We start from the raw sequence: 6,000 nt of genomic DNA on the forward strand, positions 1-6,000 counted from the left end.
ACACATCCCCTTTGTGGCTTCGGAGGAAGGCAGATTGTAGCACTCGGCAAGATCACAATGCCAGTAACTTTCGGATTTATCAACAATACAAGGACTGAACAAGTTGTGTTTGATATTGTTGACATGGAATACCCTTACAATGCAATCATTGGTCATGGAACACTCAATGCGTTCGAAGCAATTCTTCACCCAGCATATCTTTGCATGAAGATACCTTCGGATCAAGGGCCTATTGCTGTTCATGGAAGTCAGGAAGCTGCCAGAAAGGCCGAAGGAAATTGGACAGATTCAAAAGCAATTCATAACATAGATGGAGCCAAAGCTTGTGAGCAATACAAGTACAGAAGGGAGAAGGCTGCTTCGGCTGATCAGCCGAAGCCCATGCTCTTATGTGACGATATAGCAAAACAGAAGGTGCTATTGGGATCTCAATTGTCTGAAGAGCAGGAGAAAACCCTAATAAGGTTCCTGTTCAACAACAAAGATGTCTTCGCATGGTCACCTAATGATCTCTGTGGTGTCAACAGGGATGTCATTGAACACTCGCTCAATGTTGACCCATCCTTCAGACCCAGAAAGCAGAGGCTTCGGAAGATGTCTGACGACAAAGCCGAAGGTGCTCGGAATGAAGTGAAAAGACTCCTCGGCGCTGGAGTCATCAAAGAAGTAAAGTACCCAGAATGGCTAGCTAACACTGTTATGGTGAAGAAAGCAAATGGTAAATGGAGAATGTGCATTGATTTTACTGATCTCAACAAGGCTTGTCCGAAGGATGAATTTCCATTACCAAGGATAGATTCTCTGGTAGACGCAGCAGCTTCGTCAGAGCTCATGAGTTTACTAGATTGTTATTCAGGCTACCATCAAATCTGGATGAAGAAAGAAGACGAGCCAAAAACCAGCTTCATCACCCCCAGTGGTACATATTGTTACCTTCGGATGCCTGAGGGGCTCAAGAATGCTGGAGGAAGCTTCAGCAGAATGACAGCAAAGGTCCTTCATTCTCAGATAGGCAGAAACGTGCTAACATACGTCGATGATATCATAGTAAAAAGCACAAAGCAAGAAAATCACATTGCTGATCTGCAGGAGACATTCGCTAATTTTAGGCAAGCTGGTTTGAAGCTGAATCTGGAAAAATGTGTTTTGGGGTAAAGAAGGGGAAATTCCTTGGTTGTCTGGTTTCAACAAAAGGGATCGAAGCTAATCCAAATAAAATCGAAGCTATCCTTCGGATGGAGCTGCCAAGCACAAAGAAAGGGGCTCAACGGCTAACAGGAAGACTGGCATCTTTGAATCGATTTATATCCAGATCAGCAGAGAGAAATTTACCATTCTTTGAAGTGCTGAAGTCAGCCGAAGTTTTTCAATGGGGATCAGCTCAGCAAAAAGCCTTCGAAGAACTGAAACAGTATTTGATAAATTTAACAACTTTAACTCCACCAGCGCCAGGGGCTCCTCTGTTACTGTATGTGGCAGCTTCGCACTCTGCAGTAAGTGCGACGCTTGTTCAGGAGAAGCTTGAAGGGCAATTGAAAAAGCAGGCTCCAGTATACTTTGTTTCCGAAGTTCTCAGTTTATCAAAGAAAAACTATACAGAATTGGAGAAGGTGTTGTATGCTGTTTTAATGGCCTCCAGGAAGCTTCGACATTATTTTGAAACATACCATATAATTGTTCCTTCTTCACAGCCTTTGAAGGATATTATGAGAAATAGAGAAGCTACTGGAAGGATTGGAAAGTGGGCTGCGGAACTCAATGAGTTCTGCATTGATTATGTGCATAGATATTCGATTCTGTCCCAGGCGCTAGCAGATTTCATCGCTGACTGGACGCCAGGGGCTCAGGAAGAAGAAGGAACTAGAGATGCCGAAGCTTGGACAGTATTCTGCGATGGTTCCTGGGGAACCTTCGGGGCAGGTGCAGCTGCCGTTTTAATTGCACCTTTCAAAGTCAGAACATGCTACGCAGTGAAACTTGATTTTAGTTGTACAAATAATATTGCCGAATACGAAGCTTTGCTTTTGGGTCTTCGAAAGTTGAAGGCAATGGGGATAAGAAGGGCGGTTCTCAAAACTGATTCCCAAGTTATTTCTGGCCATGTTGACAAAAGTTGCAAAGCAAGAGATCCAAAGCTTGAGAAATATTTGGATACAGTTCGAAGACTTGAAGCTTCCTTCGAAGGGTTTTCTGTCAAGAATATTCCATGAGAAGAAAATGAACACGATGACCTACTAGCCAAGTCAGCGGCACAGGGGCTGCCATTACCTTAGGAAGTATTCTTTCAAACAATAAAAGCACCTTCGGTTGACCTTCTTGAAAGAGCAGTGCTCAATATATCTCCTATTTATAGCGAAGATTGGAGAACTGAGATCATGTCTTTTCTTTAGGGCAATTTCCTTTCAGATGACGAAGCTTATCATAAGAGAATAGCGGCAAGAGCCCGTCCATATGTAATAATAGAAGGGGAGTTATACAAGCATGGAGTCTGCTCTTCATTACTCAAATGTTTATCCAGAGCTGAAGGTATAGAGTTGATGAAAGAAATACATGCAGGCCTGTGTGGATCTCACATCGGATCTAGGCCTTTGTTGGGTAAAGTTTTTCGTCAAGGATTCTATTGGCCGAAGGCAGCTTCGGATGCAGCATAATTAGTCCAAAAATGCGAAGGTTGTCAAAAATGTGCAAGAGATCAAAAACAACCTTCGTCTCTAACTCAATTAATACAGCCCACTTGGCCATTGCAAAGATGGGGCCTTGATTTGCTAGGCCCACTTCCACCAGCACAAGGGAATTTAAGATATGTTGTAGTGGCAGTAGAATATTTTTCTAAATGGATTGAGGCGAAGCCTTTGGCCACAATAACTTCGGTCACTGTTCAAAAGTTTTTCTGGCAAAATATTGTGTGTCGCTTTGGAGTGCCGAAGGCCATTACCGTGGACAATGGAACGCAGTTTGATGCCGAAGCTTTCAGAGAGTTTTGTGAACAAATTGGCACGAAGATCCATTTTGCATCAGTTCAGCATCCAGAGTCAAATGGACTTGTCGAAAGAGCTAATGGCATTATAATGACAGGAATAATGAAGTTAATCTTCAACCAGCCCAGGGGGAAGTGGCCGGACGAATTAATCAAAGTGGTGTGGAGCCACAACACAACAATATCAAGGTCAACAGGTTTTACACCATTCAAATTGATGTTTGGTGACGAAGCAATAACCCCAGAAGAAGCTAAAGCGGGATCAATAAGAAAAGTGGCTTCGGCAGAGGACGAAGCTGATTATTCTATGGCAAAAGATGCTATAGAAGGGATCAGGCTTCAGGCTGTGGAGAATATCAATAAATATCAAGCCGAAACAATAAAATGGCGTGATAGAAAGGTTTGGTTAAAAAATATTAAGCCAGGACACTTGGTACTTCGGAGAGTTGCCAACCCAGACACAATAGGCAAGTTGCAGTTGAAGTGGGAAGGGCCTTTCCTGGTAGTATCTTCGTCAAGACCCGGTTCCTACAGGTTGAAGGATATGGACGGCAGCGACATTCCTAGATCTTGGAATGCGGATGAGCTTCGGCGGTATTATGTGTAACCTGATGTAATCTTTTTTATTCTTTCTCATGGCACCCTTTTCCTTTCCAAAGGGGGAGAAAGGTTTTTAATGGGGCCATAGCATGTAATTTCTCTTTTTCTTATATCAGCTCTACAAGAGCAGTATCCCCCGAAGATGTAAATGTAAAAACTGGGCATGCACCATCGAGTGCAACAAGAAAAAAGAAAAACAGGGAGAAGCTCGAAAGACGTCCCTAAGGGGATGCAGAGCACGACGAAGCTACAAAAAGCCGTTCCTAAGGGAGTGCAGCGTAAGTTTTCTGCTCAAAAGTCGTTCCTAAGGGAATGCAGAGCTTACAGCGAAAAGTCAACGCTGATTCCGCCGAAATAAAAGGCGAAGCGTGAAAACTCAACGCGAATACCGCCGAAATAAAAGGCGAAGAAGCTCCTAAGGGAGGCTTACAGCGAAAAGTCAGCGCTGATACACCGAAAAATAAGCGGTGAAGCCGAAAAATAAACGGCAAAGATTTGTTATTCCTAAGGGAATAAGAGTGGTGATTATGGTTTTGTATGTGTCTTTGAACATTCATTTGCACAATACATTTCATCATACATTTGCATTCATAAACATTCACTTAGACATACATAGGATCATCATCATCATCACATACAAACCTGCTTCGGCTTTGAAAGAGAAGGCTTCGGAAAAAAGGGAAAAAGAGGCAATTTTATGCTTCGCTGCGTACGCAAAGAAGGGAAGGTGTTTTTCGCCTTCGGCTCAAAAAGTATTAATTTCGTCCACACCAAAGCATTTCATACATTGATAGAAAGGTAAGATTATATTACAAGGTATGGATAAAATCCACAAAGTGAAATTTAATTACATCATATACAAGTTATCACAGGAGTTTTTTGAGCTATTTCTACAGGCTATTCGAGCTTCGACAGCATTCATGGAGCTTCGACTTTTTACTCTGCAGCTTCAGCTTCGGCTTGGTCAACCTGTATGTAAGTATTATAAGCTAAATTCAAAATTCAAAGGAAAAGGTAAGCATAAGGTATAATATTGTTACCAGCTTAAGGTGGCTTCGAGCTTCATCACCACCTTTGCTCTGTCCACCCTTAGTCCATACTAATTTTATAAATCTATTCGCAATACTTCGGGCCAGGCTGGGAATGTTATCTAAGTCTGCTGGTGACAGGCTGAAGTTGGGTATATTAACAATCTTTCCGTGTTCACAGCCAGACTTCAAAAAGGCAACAACTGTGCCCCGAGAAGCTACCAGGGCACAGAAGTCGCCATGCCCAGCTATAACTTCATCAAGATCATTAATTTCACCTTCAATATGCTCGAAGGCACCAGGCAGGTCTTCAGCCGAAGGAGTGAACTTTTCGCTACTAGCTCCAACAAAATGGAACACCTGCTTCAACTGTTGAATGCATCGATTGCTGAACTCCAAGCACTTATTCTGAAGATTTATCAAGGATTCTTTCAGCTCTGAACTTTTTTGAACTTCGGCTTCAAGCTTTGCATTAAGTTTCAGCTTTTCTTGTTCAAAATTTTCTGATTGGGAAAGAAGCTTCGAATTTAATTCTGTTATTTTGGCTTCAGCATCCGCTAATAAGCCTTCGGCTGTTTGAAGCTCGAAGCCTTTCTTTTCGATGGCAGCTGATTGCTCTTTTATCTTGTTTTCTAAGTTCTCAATTATAACTTCGTGTCTTTTATCCTCCAAGTCCTGCTGCATCTTTAAGGCCTTGCTCAAAAGCATACTCTGTGGACAAATAGCCTTCGTTAGAAAATATTTGTGTTATTACAAATAGTAAGGGTTAGACACAAGATGTTTACCTTAAAATTGGAATAAAACAAACTGCCGACAATGTGTTGTCGTCGGTAGCGGCTGATATCCGCTTCGAGCTTCGGGAATCCAATACTCTTTGATAGAGTACCGATAACCTTCGCGCCAGTCTGATCTCGTATGCAGCCTAACCCTTCGTCATCAATGCCACCGAAGAGAAGCGCTCCCGGCCGATACCCGCAGGATATAGCATATTCTTTTAATTCCTCTTTCTCAGCTTTTGTCAGCTCTTGGCCAACTAAGTTTTGAAAGTCAAAAGCTTCATCCTCCGAAGTATTTTCGGTCATCTCTTCCTTCTCGGGTTTTGCGGCCGTAGTCTCTTCGGTGGCTACGACAGCTTCTTCCGTGGCCATGTTTAGTAGCATTTTGTCTATATCAGCAGCTATGCTCTCTAAATTAATATCTTCGGATTTGGCATCTTCGGCTCTGGCCTCTTCTGCGGCGGCCTCCGAAGGTACAGCTTCAGTAGCTGTCGTGCTTTCAATAGCCGGCACCTTCGGAGCTGAAACCCTTGGTGGTGTTGTTTCAATGACTTCTGTCACAGTAACAATTCTTTGCCTCTTCGGCCTAGGTGCTTTCATTTTTATGGGCTCCTTTTCC

Source organism: Zea mays, chromosome 7 (assembly GCF_902167145.1).
Source record: "Zea mays cultivar B73 chromosome 7, Zm-B73-REFERENCE-NAM-5.0, whole genome shotgun sequence".
Classification (NCBI taxonomy): Eukaryota; Viridiplantae; Streptophyta; class Magnoliopsida; order Poales; family Poaceae; genus Zea; species Zea mays.